At 38.4% G+C, this 19383-nt stretch overlaps 1 pseudogene; it reads left to right on the forward strand.

Annotated features, from left to right (window-relative positions):
* Window positions 1-18175: 18175 nt before the first annotated feature.
* Window positions 18176-18826, forward strand: LOC102761348 (annotated as a pseudogene).
* The last annotated feature ends 557 nt before the right edge of the window (window positions 18827-19383 follow it).

Consider the following 19383-nt stretch of genomic DNA (forward strand, 5'->3'; position numbering starts at 1 on the left):
CTCAGGTGCGTTCACTGTTATGGAGGGTGTTTTGCTTTTTTTTCATATTATCAGTCACTGAAGCTGTTTTTGAGCCTAAGGAAGGCTGCTAATATGGCTACTTGCTAATAATCATTCAAAAAGCAACAGTTAATGTTTATTGAACGCCATGCACTATGTGAAAGCACCTATTTATGGATGATCTTATTTAACTCCCAAAGCAATCCTTGGAGACAGGGCCTATTTTCATCATCTTCATTTTTTCAGATAAGAAGACTGAGAGGTCCAGAGAGGTAAAGTAATTTGTCTTATGGTAGCAGGTATAGGATCCCAAGAAATCTGGCTCTGGAGATTGTGTGTTTTTACCCAGATCTCCAGACTTAATTCTAGAGATGCAAAAGATGTGAGAGTTTGACCAATCCAATCCCCTTATGCTATCAGTGAGGCCCAACTAAGAAAGGGAACATTTTTCTGAACCATGGGCATCTTTTAAGAAAATTCACTTAACAAATATTTATTGAGCACCCACTAATGCCAGGCCCTTTGCTAGTTGTTGCAGATATACAGGTGGTTTTTTAAAGCAAAAAAAAAAAAATCTATATCCTAATGAAGTTTTTATATTAGGGGAGAGACAGGTTATAAACAAATTAATAAAATAAAAGTGGTATACTAGAAGTTGATAAATACTATAAGAAGAAGAAAAACAAGAAAGAGGCCAAAGGAGTATAGGGGTGGCTGCAACTTTAAATAAAGCAATATCAGGGAAGATCTCACTGAAGAGGGCATTATTTTAATTAAGATTGAAGGGGTGAGGAAGTGAATTATTTGAGTATTTGGGGGAAGATTTTTCCAGGCAGAGAAACAGCTAGTGCAAAGCTTTTGTGGCAGGAGTATGCTTGATATGTCCAAGGACCAGCATGGAAACCAGTGTGGCTGGAAAAGAGTGAGCATGAAGCAAAATAGTAGGACCTGATGTTGTAGAGCTAAAGAGAGGACAAATCATGCAGGGATTTGTAAGTCATTGTAAGATATTTGCCTTTTACTCTGAATGAGATAATGTCATTGAAGGTTTAGGAATAGAGGAGTGATATAATCTGACTTGAGAATTAAAATATCTGGCTGCTATAAGGAAAACAGACTCTAGAGGGGTAAAGGTAGAAAAAGGAAGATGATTACAGAGTCTATAGTGAGTGAATATTGGCTTAGAACAAAGTGGTAGCAATAAAAATGATGAAAAAATGATCGATTTCTAAGTAAATGTAAAAGATAGACCCAGTTGTAAGGGAAGGGCAGTTGTGAGATGTGAGAGAAAGAGAAGAGTCAAGAATGTCTGGTTCAGACTCCTCCATCACACTCCCTGTCGGGCCTAAGAATTGATTTGACCAAGTAGTTGCCATTAATTATGATCCTCTCTTCTTGTCCAGGTTTTAATCCAACTCCAAGAATAATCTTGGAATCTACTGCCCTCAGGGAATTGTGGGAAAGAGCTGAAGCCAGAAGAATCACTGTAGTGAGCCACCATAGTGAAGGTAAGGCAACTTAACCTGATGTGCCCTCTCCCAATCCGACTACCTGCCCTGGGAACACTGCCAGAAAACAGAATATTGTGAAATTTGAGGCCATATGTATTCGTTTGCCTGTTGGGTGAGGCAGCCATTATGGCCTGAGAAGGAAATAGTGTGGTTCCCCTGGCCCTTCCTGCAGACAGTCAGCCAGCAGAGACCTACTTGACAGTCTGCAGACAGAACCCCAGGGAGAGGAATCCACTCTACTTCAATATAAGTCTCCTTATATTGAAGTGCCACAGATCCCATGGCAGACTTTGAGAATCTAGAAGAGGTTTTTTTGTTTTTCTATTTGGGGTGACAGCTGTACATTAAGATATTTGCATGTGAAAAGTAAAAGGTTTTGTTCCTCCTCCCTTCCTTGATTTAGAGTCTTGACTATTAGGATTTACAGTTTCAAGATTCTTGACATCAGCTAATCCTAGTCATGCTTTCCATTATGTGCCTCTAACAACTGTTTTTCCAGGAAGATATCAAACAGATTAAGATTTTCCATAGCGCACATTTGAAAAATAAAATGACATTTTGTTAGAGAAGAAAGAGAATTTACTAGGAAATTGGGAGAGGTCAGAGTCCCTACAGGGTGCCTTGATCTTATGTTTCCATAGTTATTCACTGCTATCTTCCCAGAACTGGACAGGTAGGTACAGATGAAAGGGATTGAGCAATGCAGATATCTCCAAAGCCTAGCTGTGACATGTGGACCGACGTCAAGATGAGAACTTGATATCCAGCCTCCTTCCTTTTTAGCTGTTCTCACCGCAATGGTAGCACCCCAAAGGAATCACTACCCCCTAGGAATGGTGGGCACACATGTAGGGCACTTCCCTAACCCAAGCCAATCTTTGTTCATACTTGCCAACTGGAAGCCACCCACAACCCAACGTTGTAGAATGTACAATAGTCTGAGCTACAAGTTACCAGGAGAATAAATCATAAAAAATGAATGAGGTTTCACTTAGATGGGCCTGAGGAATCACTGCCTAAGAACATGAAATTAATTATTTTTTGTTCTATAAACAAACTTGCCATTGTTTTATTTTTTAATTTTTATTATTGACACTATTACAGATGTCCCCCACCTTTGCGCACATCTACCCAGCCCCCACTTCAGGCCTTCACCACACTGTTGTCTCTGTCCATGGCTATGTATATGTTCTTTGGCTAATCTCTTCACCTTCTTTTATCTAATCCCCCCCCCACCATCGCCCTCCCCACTAAGATCTGTCAGTCTGTTCCATGTATCCACGCCTCTGGTTCTATTTTGTTCATCAGTTTATTTTGTTCATTAGATTCCTCATATAAAGATTATGCTAAGAATTCTACAAGTCATAAAGTAAGTAATAGTCATGATCTCCATTTACGGTGTACTCTGTGCTAGACATATTATACACTTTTATTCATTTAATCCTCACTGCAACCTTACAGCATTGGCATTGACACACCCATTTGAAAGGTGGGGAAATGGAAGCCACCACTGACTTTGTCCTATGTCACATACAAGAGGACAATAGGACAATATTAATCAATGTCAGATTCAGGATTCAGTGTTGGGTTTGTCATGTTGTTCTAAATTGGTGGGAGTGTCTGCAGAATTTAAGACCCTTTGAAGTTGGCTCACTTCTTACCTATGACATTCTCTTGTCTCGTGGATTGCCTGTACTCTAGTTGGACCTCTATCAGCACAAACCCTCATGAAAACGCCTTCCATACTCAGGAGGTAGGTGGGGTATTAGTTAAAACTGTAGGCTCTGCAGCCAGAATGTCTGGATTCATAATGCCATTTCTTCCACTTCCTTGTGATGTGGCCTTAGTTTCCTTATCTGTAAAATTGGGGTAATAGTAGTCTCACATAGGGTTGTTTTGAGGATTAAATGAGATAGTGCACACAAAGCTCTTAGAATGGTGTTTGGGACAGAATAAGACTTCTTTAAGTGTTAAGTATTATTATTCCTAGCTCTAGCTCTTTCTTATTTCTGTTAAACTTTATTTGGAGAACAGTCCCCACCCTTTTCCATGCAGGTACTTCTTAAATAACCTTCAAAATCCAGCTTAAACCCCATGTACTCTGAGATTTCTCTGACCACAACTCACAGTACTTACAGTTGGACTATATCATCCACTCTATGTTCACAGTTCCTAGCCTATGTTTGGGACCTAGAAGGTGCTCAATAAATTCTCATGGAGATGCACAAATGTGTGAACAAAAGAGCCATGTTGCCAGCTTGTTTTTAATATGTGAAAAACATCTGCCCTCCCCTCTCCTGCCCAATTAGGCAATGCAGACATTCCTGTTCTTTTATAGCTTAGCTTAACAAGACTTGGATTTCACGATGGAATTTTTTTGTCCAGGCAACTTGCTCATTTTTCATTCTCTGACTCATCTCCAGGAGACAGATTAACCTAACTTGCTAACACTTTACCTTCATGACTAGATGCCTTACTTATATAATGGGAAAAGTATAATTTTCCTCCTTTTTACTGGTCTGAAAACCACTGGAAGATTCTGATTTGCAGTTTTGAAGCTTCTCTTCCTAGTCCAATTTCTGGATCCTCTTTTCATCCCATTCTGTACTCTACCTAAGTGAGCACATTCATTCATATAGTTTTAATCACCACCTGTATGTTAATGGCTCCCATGCAGTGGTATGCTGGCAAATGCAGGCTGTGGCAAAAGTAGGCTTAGAGTTGTATGTATGCAAACACAGTGTTTATTGTTGCATTATTATTTATTCATTATTGTATTATGTGCCACATGAACAACTGTAAAATGACTTTTGCCACACCCTGTATTTAACCACTGGCTCTCTGAAGAAAAATACTTACTGGTTTGTATGTAGTGTTTGTTATTTTCCCTTGTGTAAATGCTTCCACCATGGCAGACTTCAAGTTACCAACATGCAATCACTGAACACAGAGATGGGAAATGATGCAAAATAGCATACTATTATATAAGATTTCCATCATACAAATACAATGCATGCAATTAACCTCAAGAGCATAGATAAGAAAATAAACATGAAGCAATGAGTTTTGAGTATTTATCTTTTTTAAATTATAATTTATATATTTTACATTACTTACTTATGTAAATTTACATAATTTAGTTTTTAATAACTGCTATGCTTAACAACCAGTTCACTTAAATCTCTGAAAATTTAGCAGTCTCTCATGAGCCATTATAAGAAGGACCTAGCATACCACTGCTCCCATGTATAAAAATTGCTCTCCTAAATTCCAGACCTATGCATCGGAACGATGACAATTTAACTTTACTTGGATGTTCAATAGGCACCTCTAACACATTTCAACAATTATATTTTCCATCCATTCCCACTGTCTGAAGTCTACTAAACACATTGTCTTCCCTATCTCAGTAAATGGCACCACTGGTAATCTAGTCACACATGTCAGAAACCTGAAAATCATCTTTGGCTTCTGTTCCTTTTTAAACTATCCAATAACTCTGAGCATTTTCTTTTCTTTTTTAAAATACATTGTTATTGATTTCAGAGAGGAAGGGAGAGGGAGAGAGATAGAAACATCAATGATGAGAGAGAATCATTGATTGGCTGCTTCCTGTACACCCCTTACTGGGCATCAAGCCCACAACCTGGGCATGTGCCCCTGCCCAGAATCAGACGTGGGACTCTTCAGTATGTAGGTTGCTGCTCTATCCACTGAGCAAAATCAGCTAGGTAGGACCCCCTGAGCCTTTTCAATTCTAACTTATCAGCCCCTTTTCCCTAGTCTTTTTCACCTCATGCCTAGAACATGACAATAAACTCCTAACTGCTCTCTCAATATTTTCTTCCTAACTCTCTACTGATATATCCTATAGAAAGTAACTAAAATGAAATTCAAACCTCACACTGTCATTATCAAGCTCAAAACTTCTCCGTGGAGATTAACTTCCAGTATGACAGTGTGAGGGCCTCCACTGACACCCTCCCCAGTAAAACTGGTGGAAAATATTTTAAAAACAACCAGTTAAATGTCTGGAAACAGAAAATGAAGCAACATCTATTCAAAAAAATCTGCAAAAAAAATCAGTTAAAATGTAAGTTTGTAGTATTTAAAAACAGCCCCTTCTTTCCCCTTCCAAGCTCAGCAAGAGGGGATATTTTACTCCAGCCTGGGGCGGTAAGACATCAACCAAAGGACTTGTATGCATGCATATGAGCATAACCAATGTGCACAAGACACTGGAGGAAAGGGGAGGCCGGGGGAAGGTCAAGGGGAGAAAAAAAGGAGACAAATGTACCACTCTTTGTAATACTTTAAGCAATAAAACAAAATTTTAAAAAAGAACACAGGGCTCCAGTTTTCCCAGCTCCCAGTCAGAGGCTTTCTTCCCATGCAAAGCATTTTGCATCCTGCCTCAAGCTACCTGTTGCTGAGGCTAGATCCTGGGTCACTGTGATCAGGAGGTGGTGTCTCTCATCTTTCACCAAGCCCCCACTTATGGAATGGAGACTGCCTTGAGTGAGGCATGCTGAGAATACTAGGGCCTTGATCATATTTTCCTGCCTTATGATGTGGTAGTTCCAAGGCAGGAGAGGAAAGCTGAGAAGACCTTCCAAGGGATCAGCTCCTAGAGTGAGTGTCACTCAGAGAGAAACTTGCCAATTTCTCATCCCCAGCTCCAGAGCATTGGTTCAGAAATGTGACCTGGGGATGGGAGGGTGGGGGAAAGCAAGCCATAAACAGACATATCTTAATGTCTTACTAAAGAAACTGACTTTATTTGTAATACCTTGAAGAGCAACAGGTCTACAGGAACTCTCAAGAACACTGGTGAATGTGGTGAAAAACAATTGGGAGGAGGTTCATGGATTTAGTAAAGGTAAATTCTAGACTGTGCATAAAATAGTTTGCAAAAGAAAACTGGGTAATAAGACAGCTGGAAGGAGTCCTCTGGGAGTCACAACAAATATCAAACACTGAACTCAGAAACTACTGTTTCTGAGAAAATGGAAATTCTGGAGTTTGAAAGTATAATAACTGGACTTCCGGTAACCAGTTCCTTATAAGGAGCTGGGAAGTTGCCACCTCATCCCAACAAGTAAAAAGCTAAACAGACTTAAGACTCAACAAATCTTGTATTTATAAGAGAATTGAGGACACAGTACAAACTGCTGACTGCAACATTAGAGAGACAAACAGGCAAATAAGATTATCACAACGTATCAGAAAAGATACTCAGAAGCAGAAACCACTGCTGGTGTAGAAAAAATCTGAACTGCAATTGATGAATTGCTGGACTCTGATTATGAAAAACTCTAAGAGTTAAAAACTCCAGGAGGGCCCAGTTATGTTAGAGGTACCAAAATATTGGAAGAGCTCAACCAGTTTCCTATAGTAAATATCAGAAAAATTCCCTCAGGCTTCCAACAGGAGAAGGAACCGTTTTGAAATATACCACTCTATTAGAACACTATTCTTAATAAGGCCTGCTATCAGGTGAACTTAGTTAACCAGAGTCTAACCTGCTGGAGCATTATCAGAGCTTAACTGACATGGGGAAGGGAACTATCCAAATCTAGCTGCCTCTGACCATCCTTTCCCACCTAACTAGATAGAAAAAGACTGAAAAACACTTGTGAAGTGTAAAGTCCAGAGGTATAAGCTACCTAAAAACCTGAGACCTAACCATAGAACTATAGAATGCTTCTCTTTCCCCCGTACTTCACCACCACATTACTAAAGACCTATTTACTGGTAAAGCAGTTTATTTTACCTGGTATATCATGTTCAGCTTTCAAGGAGAAAATTCCAAAAGCATAAAACACTCTTTGAAGAAACAGAGCAAACAACAGAAACTCACATCGAAGGGATGTTGGAATTATCAGAGTGGGGATTTAAAACAACTATGATTAATATGCTGAGGGCTTTAAAGGATAAAGTAGACAACATTCAAGAACATATGGGCAATGTAAGCAGGGAAATAGAAATCCTGAGGGGGAAAAATAAATTCTAGAGATAAGAAAACACTAACATAAATGAAAAATGCCTTTGATGGGCTTATTAGTAGACTGGACACAGCTGAGGAAATGATCACTGAGCTAGATTACATATCAGTAGAATTCTTAAAAACCTAAAAGAAAAGAAAAATACTAATAATACAGTACAGAATATCCAAGGACTGTGGGACAACTACAAAAGGTGTACCATGTGCATAATGAGACTACCAGAAGGAGACAAAAGAATGAGACCAAAGAAATATGTAAAACAATAATTTTGAGAATTGCCCCCAAATTAATGTCAGATGCCAAACTACAGATCCGGGATTCTCAGAGAATACTAAACAGGTTAAATGTAAAAAGAAATCCCATACCTACCCAGATAAATCTGCTATAAACATTCATGTGCAGGTTTTGGTGTGGACATAATTTTTCAACTCCTTTAGTAAAATACCAACGAGCACAATTACTGAATCATATGTTAAGTGTGTTTCATTTTGTAAGAAACAACCAAGCCATCTTCCATCTGTACTATTTTGCAATGAATGATAGTTCCTGTTGCTTCACATACTCTTCAGGATTTGGTATTGTCAGTGCTATGGATTGTGAGCATTCTAACAGGTATGTACTGGTATCTCAATGTTATTTTAATTTGCATTTCCCTGATCACATATGATGTGAAACATTTTTTCTTGTGCTTATTTGCTATTTGCTTATCTTTGGTGAGGTGTCGGTTAAGGTCTTCAGCCCATATTTCATACAAGTTGGTTTTTTTATTGTTGAGTTTTAATAGTACTTTGTATGTTTTGAATATCCCCCAGAAGTTTTAACTCTCAAGATTGTTAGGGTTGCTAAAGGAGTTACACATGAGGCTGAAAGTGGTAAATAATTACAAATTTATTAGGCCATCTGGAAACCAGATGGGCTGAGCCCCAAAATGGCACCAGCACCCAGAGATGGGGAGTCAGAGGTTTTAAAGGACTCTAGGTGGGCTTTTTTTTTTGTTGGGGAATTCTCTGGGTGGGTCTGAATCCTGGGCAAGTCTAGAGGGGAAAGTTAGCAAATGGAATGTGGTCTAAGTGAAAGGGAATGTTGGTTGTGAAATGATATAAAGGTCAGTTTCCCAGGGGAGGGGATATCTATTTGATTATTTGATCAGACCTGACAAAGATGATCTACACTGAGCCCATTACATCTCATTGAAGTTAGCATTTAAGTGTTCCTCCCATTGCCCTACTCTAGAAACTTCTCCTTGTAAGCTGTGATTTTCTGTATTCCCCTGTATCTCCATTTTTTGGGGTGATAATTTGTCCTGTCACCTCAATTCTACGATAGATCTAAGAAAAAATTATTTATTTTCAGCGTGTTCAACTCTTCTCATGTTGTGAGTACAAAAGTAATAAATTGTAAACTCTTTGCATGTTGGAACTGAAACCAGAAGTTCTCCATTTAAGCATTTGTATAATATGTGCTTTGTCACATATTCCAACCTCTGTGCCATCTTGTTTGCCTCTTTTCCTATGCAAGTTGAAATTTTCATGGTTCTTTGTATGTGGGTGATTTTGGATTATAACTTTGACATTTCGAATATTCTGTTATAGGATTCTGGATTTTGTTTAAGTCCTATGGGAAAGATTGGTATTTTGTTTTAGCAGACACCTGACCTGGTTTAGTTGAAATCACAAGTTTCAACCCATTTTTTGTAAGCTGTGGTTTTAATGTCAGTTTAGTTTTCAAAGACTTTGCAGTGTTGTTTAGATCTATCCTGTATGTGCACCACCCAGTGGTCAGTGTAGGACCTGGACTGAGATCTGTGCATTATCTCAGTTCTCAAAATATTTGTTATGCTAAGGAAGATTAGACCCACAGTTTCACAAGTGAGGATTGAGCCCAGGAATTCATCAACTTCTTATGGGATTATTTTCCTATGCTCCATCTCTGATATCTCCCTGGTACTTTCTGGTTCCCTAGGCCTCCTTTATCGTGTCCATAAACTGACCACTTCTGTAATTGTGTTGCATTCAGAGTCCAAGCAACAGCAGGATCAGGAAAAGTGTAAAATAACCAATGGAGTTTGGTCTGGCTATCTAAGAGCCATTGCTCCACTAAACAGAGTGGAAAGTTTCTCTTTCTCATGGATTTGGCTCCTACTGTTTGCTTTTGCCATCACATTCACTGCTACCTCCTCTCTCAGTGAGGAGCCACTTGGAGGTTGGGGCATGAGAGAACAGAGAAAAGGGGCAGGGAAAAGAACCAGGGGATTTCTTCTACTTTCTCTGAGCTCTAAGTGTTCCTTTTTTCTTTCTTTGACCTTTGACCCAGAAGTAGAGTGTTTTTCCTATATTTCTCTGTCTGCACTATGGCACTCACTTTCATGTTGTGAGTTGCATTGACTTTAGGCCAGTGGATTCCAGAGGAGGAAATATGGTAAATTTACAGCTGGTTCAGTAATACTTTGATTTCTGGTGTTCTTCCTCTGTTGGTATTTACTTTTCAGAGTTCTCAAATAGCTGCACATGAATCCATTCCAGGTTTTATTTTCATATTCTGTGGGAGAGAAAGGCTGGCATATATTTACTCCATCCTTTCTGGAATCAGAACTCCTTGAGGAAAATTTTTGAAACATAAATTAGATTATGTCACTCCCCTACTCAACCTATCACACTTTCAATAAATTTAAAACGCATACTTCTAAAATGTAGTGACAATCCTTCCAGCTGGTTTCCCAAGATGCAATGTAAGAACAAACAGAAACTTCATTTCATGTATACCAATATCAACCCCAATCAACAAAAAGAATATCAGCGCATATTAATACTTTGATTTCAAGTAGAAGGGGGAAGGAAGAAGGGCATATGGTAAAACGAAATGAAAATCACAAAAATGAGTCAAGATATTTCCTAAGGAGAAATAGTTGGCTGTTAAACAAGTAAGCTCAGACATAATTCTATGAAAAGTTGCACAAAGAATACAGCCCTGTGACCTGGAGTGGTCTTGGAAGGCTTCATAAAGAAGATGATGCTTGAGAGAGCCTCATTCATTCATTCATTCAACAAACATTCATTGATGATTTTTTGTGTGCTGGCACCCACCCTGACATTCCTTTTTTATGCCACTCTGACTTTTTTTCTATCACTCTGACAAAGCCCTTTGCCTAAAATTAATAACTGGTCAGTGACAGAGTTCAAATTGGAGCTCAGTTTTTCAGGGCTCCGAAGTCTGCACTTTATAAACTTCAGGAATGAGCCTCAGGTTGTGAGTATAGGGAATAGCATACACAAAGATGCAAAATTAAGAAAATAGGAAACATAAGGAAAAGAGTAAAGAGTTCAGCTGGTTTGTAGAGTTGCAGAAGCTGGTATAATAGAAAGACTTCTGAATGCAGAGAGCCTAAAATGCCAAATACGTGAAATGATGAATGTGTCCTTTTGAGAATATTAATCAAGTGTCACTGTGCAAGATGGATTTGAGAGCAAGAGATTGAAGGACAGGAGACAAGTCAAGTCCCTTGATGTTGCTCAGCAATCTTATACCTCAGCAAATCCTCTCCTTCCTCTCCAAGCTTTATAACACTTTTCTTCAGCTCCTTACTCCCCATCACCATTTTTTGTGCTTTCATCAACTGACCTTTATGCGAATGTTAGAGGACTTAGGTACAAATGCCTTCCATTCTTGACTCTCCACTGTCAAATTTATCTCTAGCTTGCTCCCATTCTATTCTCCTTAGTAATAATAGCTACCATTTTATCCACTTACTGTCTCATGTGATCCTTTCAACTACACTGTGAAAAGGTTTAGTTATCCTCAATTTATAACAGAAAATTGAGGCTGCTTGTCAATTTTGCCCAAATAGCAAGTGGTAGATTTGGGACTTTAACCTAGGGCTATTTGCTTTCAAGATCACCTAATAACTACTACAGTCTGAGAGTGAGAGGCATCTGCACCATTCTCCTCTTGGGTTCCATTCCACCTACCTCCTTCTACCTCCTTGGTGTCCTTCTTTAGCAAGCATCCCTTGTTTTTCGCCTGTAAAATCAACCTCTCTGTTTTCATAGACATTTTCTTCTTAATGAATATATACCCTGAAGTCTCATTTACTAAAAAACAACATTAAACTAACAGATTCAATTTTAATCATTTTCCATATGATTGTCATTCTAGTTCATACTTTTTATATCATGTGTCTTTAAATATTTGTCTACCCCGTCTCTACTTCCTCACTTCTCACACTGAAATCTGCTCTCAGTCTCTACTACTACATGATATTGTTTTTGCTAATGCCACCAAATTGATAAATCCTATTTCAGTCCTCATATTACCTAGTCTATTTCCAGTCTTCTCCTCCTTGTTCCTCTGCCACTGTGTCCTCTATACACAAGCTCCTCAACACTATTTTATTTCAGATCCTCATTATTGGGGCATGCCTGGGTTGGGAGCTTGGTCTCTGGTTGGAGGCATGCAGGAGGCAGCCAATCAATGTTGATGTTTCCTTCTCATCAATATTTCTATCTCCCTCTCCCTTTCTCGTTCTCTAAAATCAATAAAAACATATTTTTAAAATGTAAATCTAACCATATTATCGCCCTGTTTGAAATTCTTCAATTGAAATACACAACTGCATAGTATATTGTACATGGTTCTTATAGACTTATGGCCCTTCTTTAGCCTTATCTTCCCCCTTCTTCTTCTTGTGCAACCTGTATTCCATACATATTGAGTGCCCCCCCATCCCCCATACTCTCATGCCTTTGCACGCACTTTGTAAACTCTGTTTCTTACATTTCTTCTCCAGGGTCACTGGTTGAACTTCTTTCAAGACTCAGTTCAAATGTAATCTCCTATGTTCTACCATTCTTGACTCACCTTCCTGCGACCTTTACACTCCTAATGCTTTCACAGGTTCAAATCCGTGAGACAGCTTATTTTTCTGCCCTCTATTTTATCACAGTACCTCTAGTAGCACTAATAGGCTCTAATAGCAATCATTATATGCCCCAATGAGACTATCAATTCCTCAAAGACAGAAACTGGCTCATAAACATTTTTGTATTCACCTGATTGGCACATAATATGTGTTCAGTGAATGTATGTTGAACTTAAAGAATGAATGAATAATGAATATAAAATAGAAGAGAGAATAGGCCTTGGCTAGGTATGGGAAAGAGCAGATGAACAAAGCAGCAAAGATTATTGGGGATATTGGTATCAATGGCAGGGAATGGAAAGCTAATGGGCTTGAAGTAAAAATGCTGAAATAGGACTGGTTTCATTGACTGTAACAATGAGATGTCCAGGTAACAATTTTGAGCTATTGAAAACAGAGGCACACAACTTGGGAATGAAATTGGGGTTTCCAATATAGAACCTGGAGATGCCTTCTCTTATAGAAAACAGATGTCCCAACATAACTTATTTTGATTGAAATTTCCCTGTATCACTTTACTTACCTCCTATAGATTTGGTAAAGATAGTTATTAAGAGCTTCCTATTTATAATCCTCGACTAAATTACTGTAATTGCATGTGTGTGAGTAAATGAGAGGTGAGGACATTATCCATGTTCCCTTTTAGTCATCCATTCATTCAACAAATATTCTGCAAGTACCTGTTCTCTACCACACTCTGTGCTAGGTGCTAGTCTAAAGAAGACAAAGTCCCTGCCTTCATGTGATGCATGGCATTGTGAATAAAACACCATAAAACTAATAATCACATGAACATATGTAAAAGAAATAATAAGTTAGAAATTGTGAAAACCATGATGAAGTAAAAGTAGAAAATAATTGGGGGAATGCCTCAAGAATTCTTTGAGAAAGTGATATTTAAGCTAAGCCTGATGTTTAACCTTCTCAACAGCCAATTACTTAGAAACAGATCCAACAATATAAATTCGGAGCCATTCAATGTTGGGGATCTTAGCTGCATAGTCAACTGATCATATCAACCTGACTTCCATATATATATCATACCACCATTGCCATCATCCCGTTCTCACCATCAACTCATTGCTGCAGAGGAGCAAAGACTGCTGGGATAAGGAGATAGGAAGGGCTCTGTGGTAACTAGTCTCCAAAAATGACCCCCAATAAATCATTACTTCCCAGTTTTCATACCCTTTTATAATCCCCTACCACATTGAATCTGGGCTGGTCCTGTGACTAATTTTCACCAATAGTATGTGGCAGAAATTATGCTTTATAATTTCTGAAGTTGAGTCTGGTTTCACCACTTGGTATACTCCTTCCTAAACCCAGCTATTTTGCTGTGAAAAAGCCCAAGCAATAATGTAAAGAGGCCTGTTTGAAGAAAAACCAAGCACTCAGCCAACAGTCCAGCTGAGTTCCCAGCCAACAGCTAGCACCAACCAACTAGCCATATGAATGAGAGCATTTCACACCTTCCATCCATACCAGAAAAAATAATAGCACATGAAGTAGAACTGCCAAGTCAATACACACTATCACGAAAAATAATAAACCACTGTTGTGTTACCAATAAAAGATTGAAGTGGTAACTGAAGTGCTTATATAATGAAAGACCAAAAGTAAGATAATGTGTTAAGCCAAAGCTGCATAAATTATCTTCTTTGTGCTTTTTAAATTTATTTATTAGATTGAGAAGAGAGAGAGAGAGAGAGAGAGAGAACTTTTTTGTTCCACTTATTCATACATTCATTGGTTAATTCTTGTATATTCCCTGACTAGGGATTGAACGTGCAACCTTGGAGTATCAGGACAATGCCCAACAGGACAATGCCCAAACCAACAGACTTACTAAGTCAGGGCCATACTTTTTGGTTTTTATTTAGTTTTTAGTTTCCAAACGTTTTACTTTTATAATCATCAGTGATTGCCTTTATAATTAGAAAACATAAACATGGTAAGAATTTAAAAGTAGGAACATTCCTAGATGATTTGGGTATAGCCTTGGCCAGGGGTTTGAGTGGTCAGCTTGGTAGATGACTGACCACACAATCCCTTTGCTGACTCTCTGTTGACTGCACAAATGAGGACCATCTTTTTCATCTAGTTAGTGCAGTATTGGTGAAGTATCTTCCTGATTCATATGAGACCAGGCAGGCCATGTTAGAGGTTGAATAAAAGGCACCCTCTCCATTTATTTGGAGACTTGAAATAGAAAGGAGTTAAGCAAGGAAATAAATTAAATAATAGAGAAAAATAAATCATGTAGGTAAAAGAGGCTGGAAGGCTTGGGGACTTGGGCGAAGAGTGGCTGGACATTTCTGGAAACAGTTGAAACCCTGCATTGAGAGAAGAATCCAATGCAAACATTTAAGTATCTTAACAGGACTCTTGCCAATTTGAATCTTCACCTTTTACTCAGTTTCTTTACCTGCACACCTCTTGCCATTAAATTAGCAAATGAAAATCCATTTCTATCCAATCTGTAGAATGTGCATCAACTTATTCAGATTCAGTCAACCAGCAACTTTGGTGGCAGTCTTCTGTATATGTACATATAAATGTACATGTATAAATGTATGTATATATACATATACAGTTGTGCATATGGAAAATAATATAATAAATAATAATACAAGAATAAACTGTGTTTCACATACAACTGTAAACCTACTTTTGCTCCACCCTGTATATGTATGTATATGTGCAAATTTTATGTATAAATGTAACAGATAGTCACAACTTGATTATAAATACTTCTGCTTTAATAAGCAAATGTTATTTATATCTCCCTTCCAAATTAGAAATAAACTAAATCAAAGCCACATTCATATTTAAGGTATGACTGAGGTTATTATGAAATAACAATGAGAGAAGAAATGCTTTAATAATTTCAAGACAAATCCCAAACTTGGGGTTTTGAAAAAAATCTTTGCTAAAAACTACTTGTTGAAATAAATAGCCAAAGAAGTGCACAAAGGGATGTCACTGGAAAGTTTCTGTCTCATACCTTGATGGTGTGGGTGTTGGACTGAGCATGAGTTGATGGTGCGAGAAAATGGATTCTTGACAGCAAAACGTACTCTACTTCTTATTCAATCAACTGTGGTTTGAAAATAGTCTCATTTTTACCTTGTATTAGAATTACAAAAAATGCAATAAATATGTAAATGTGTTCTGATTCAAGCAAATTCCTGTGTGTGAAGACTAATGTCTATGGAAATAAAAAACCTTGTCTCAGTGACATCTAATAAAGCCTGTAAGGAAGCCACTGAGATATAAGAATCGTTAGAAAAAATGCAGGTTTTAAATTAATGATAAAAACTTTTAATAGTGACCAGTTCAGGTACAGTTACTTCAGGGGTTGGATACATAGGGAAGGGCCTTTGTTCCAGGTGATTCTGTAGGCAGCATGTGAGCACCTACACTCTTTAGAATTATACAGAAGGGTCTTATTTACTGACTTGCCAGAAAAGCTGTTAGAAAAATCTCTGGTTTAAAATGAAAAGTAGTATGCATTCATTGATTTATTCAAAACATATTTATTGGGTTACTACTCCATGTCATGCCCATTATAGGTCCTGGGGGTATAGTCGTGAACCTGGTCTCCCAGAATCTACATTTTAGTAACTAAATAAAAAATGACAGTAAGCACAATTTTTAAATGGTTGTAAGAGCAAAATCCATTTGTGAGTGATGCCTGTAATTTCACTTGCACAGCTGTGTCTGACTCCTAAACAGTGATTTAAATTCCCTTCTGGGCATCTATCAACATCAGGAACCACCTCCATATCCAAGATTTTTCCCTTTCTTCTTTAGCTCCTGACTTTCCATCCTTCATCTCCCTGAGGCTGACTTTTGGGGATCAGGATACATTAAGAAATGAATGTTGACACCACCTATGGAATAGGCCCCTCAGCTTGTTTTAATCCTAAAGGAAGGTACTGAGTGTCCCAATTTGCTGGCTGAAGGTCATGCCATGTATATAAAAAAAACTTAGTGAGTGTGAAGGAAGGCCAGAGGGTGAGAGATGGGTCTGAATTCTCACTCTGGTTGATTAGTTACTTACTCCTAAGAAACACCTTGTTGTGGGGCTATAAAACTGAGAATATGTAATATTGCCTAAGAGTAGTGAGAAAAAGATAAACAAAGAAAGACCAGGGGCAGATAGAAAGAATCTGAGATAAAATGTAAATAATTGTAATTTCCAAATTTTTTTAAAAAATTATAACTTCCTACATTTAAAAAATTGCATGCATTTGCTGCTTTTATGAGCAAAGAAAAAAATTGAAACTGGAAACTAAAGCAATCCTAATTGTAGTTGATACACATAAGTGTAGTGTTAAAACAGAGCTATACTAGGATAACTTTTTAATAAGTTTTGAAGTGAATATATATATGGCTAATATGCAATGCGTCCCCTCAGGAGTTCGACCGGGAGACCGGGAGTTTGATCACTTGCTATGACGTGCACTGACCACCAGGGGGTGGCATGGAATGAAGGAAGGCCCTGGCCAGCAGCCAGAAGGCCTTGATCAGCCCTAATTGCTGGAAAGGCCTAGGGACCCTACCTGTGCACAAATTTTGTGCACCGAGCCTCTAGTTTAAAACTAGCATCATCAGGCTCTAAAGTGCTTTCCAAATTTTTCATAAAACTCTCAATCTACTTCTTGATCTTCCTTTAATTAAATCTGATTATCCTCAAGTGTTAGCATTCCAAATACATAAAATAATTTCTTATTCAATTTTATTGTTTGTTCATTTACTTATTTTAGAGCATCACTTTCTTTTCTTCTGTATCACATGTGTCTCCACATTTCAGCTATATTATAAAGTAGATTGATTTGAGCCCAGCTGGCATGGCTCAGTGGTTGAGCATCGTATGAACTAGGAGGTCATGATTCAATTCCTGGTCAGGGCATATGCCCAGGTTGCAGGTTCAGTCCTCAGTGTGGGGTGTGCAGGAAGCAGCCAATTAATGATTCTCTCTCATCACTGATGTTTCTATCTCTCTCTCCCTCACAATTCCTCTCTGAAATCAATAAAAATATATTTAATAAAATAAAATAAATTGATTTGATTGGCTACTCTTGGAACCTAATGATCATTTACAAAGGATTTTCTTTTTCTTTTTTACACAGACATATATAATTCAAAAATATTTTACACTATTATTTCTTTCAATAGGTTTTGAAATTCAGTATTTTTATTCTTTTCCCTAAAATTTATTGAGGTATAACTGATCCCACCTAACTATTCTACCTGCATGCCTGCTTGCCCCTAACTGCCTCTGCTTGCTGGCCTGATCACCCCCTAACTGGTCCCCTGCCAGCCTGGCCACCCCCTGACTGCCCCCCTGATGGCCTGGCTGGCCCCTAACTGCCCACCTGCTAGCCTGGCTGCCCCCTAATTGCTCCCCTGCTGGCCTGATTGTCCCCTAATTGCTCCCCTGCTGGCCTGATTGCCCCTAACTGCCTCTGCTTTGGCCCCCTCCATCATGGCTTTGTCTGGAAGGAAGCCGGATGTCCAGAAGATGTTTGGTCTAATTAGCATATTACTCTTTTATTAGTATAGATAAGCTCCTGGTAGGGGAAAGCAGAGACTATATTTGTATTGCTTTCCAATGTTCCCCTATCCTTTTACCTCCCCGCCTTCCCCAGAAATACTGAAAGTCAGAGGGAGGAAGGAATGAAGCTGTGATAATTGCTACAGAAATAATCTTTTACTCTTTTCTAGTTTTGGGGACCATGAGCAGTAAAGTCTCTTATGATACCTTCTGTGAGGCGGTGCAGAAAGTCCTGCACTGGAACCAGCACAAGTTCGATAAGTTTTTGGAAATGGTGGAGCTGCAGATCAGTTTGAAGAACTATGACCCTCAGAAGGGAAAACGCTTCTCTCAGATACCATCAGGCTTCAATCCATGTGTTCTGGGGGACCAATAGTACTGTGATGAGGCCAAGGCCATGGATATCCCCCACATGGACATCGAGGAGTTAAAGAAACTCAACAAAAATAAGAAACTGGTCAAGAAGCTGGCCAAGAAGTATGATATCTTTTTAGCTTCAGAATCTCTGATCAAGCAGATCCCAGGAATCCTGGGCCCAGGCCTGAATAAGGCTGGCAAGTTCCCTTCCTTGCTGACCCACAATGAGAACATGTTGGCCAAACTTGATGAAGTAAAATCCACAATCAAGTGCTAGATGAAGAAGGTCCTGTGTCTGGCAGTGGCTGTTGGCCAGGTGAAGATAACAGATGATGAACTTGTGCACAATATCCACTTAGCTGTCAATTTCCTGGTGTCATTGCTCAAAAAGAACTGGCAGAACATCCAAGCTTTAAACATCCATGGGCAAGCCCCAGCACCTGTACAAAGGCACAGCTTAATAAACCAGACTGCTACTATTTTTTTTTAAAAAAAGGATATATGTTTCTGATGAAAAAATAGTGTTTTATTTTTCACATATGTGCAAATTCATATATTAGAGAAATAAAATAGACATACTATTTCTTAATACACATGCACTGCATAATGACGTTTTATTTGTGATAGTCCCCATATATGACAGTGGTTCCATTGATTATAATAGAGCTGAAACTTCCTATCACCCAGTGATGTTATAGCCATTGTAATGTTATAGCACAATGCATTACTTACATGCTTGTGTTGATGCTGGTGTGAACAAACCTACTGCACTGCTAGTCATATAAAAGTATAGCAATACAAGTATATAAGTACCTAGCACTTAATAATGATATATAATAAATGTCTATGTTGCTGGTTTATGTATTTTTAATTCTATACTTTTATCACTATTTTAGAGTGTACCCTTTCTATTTATTTTTTTTAAAGTAAAACAGTATACCATGTTATGCTGGCAGCAGCCCCATTCATCTTGTGTTTACTGCATCTCTTGATTGCAACATTTTCTCTTGTGCTTGATTTAATCTCTTGTTG

Source organism: Myotis davidii, unplaced genomic scaffold (genome assembly GCF_000327345.1).
Source record: "Myotis davidii unplaced genomic scaffold, ASM32734v1 scaffold1292, whole genome shotgun sequence".
Taxonomy (NCBI): domain Eukaryota; kingdom Metazoa; phylum Chordata; class Mammalia; order Chiroptera; family Vespertilionidae; genus Myotis; species Myotis davidii.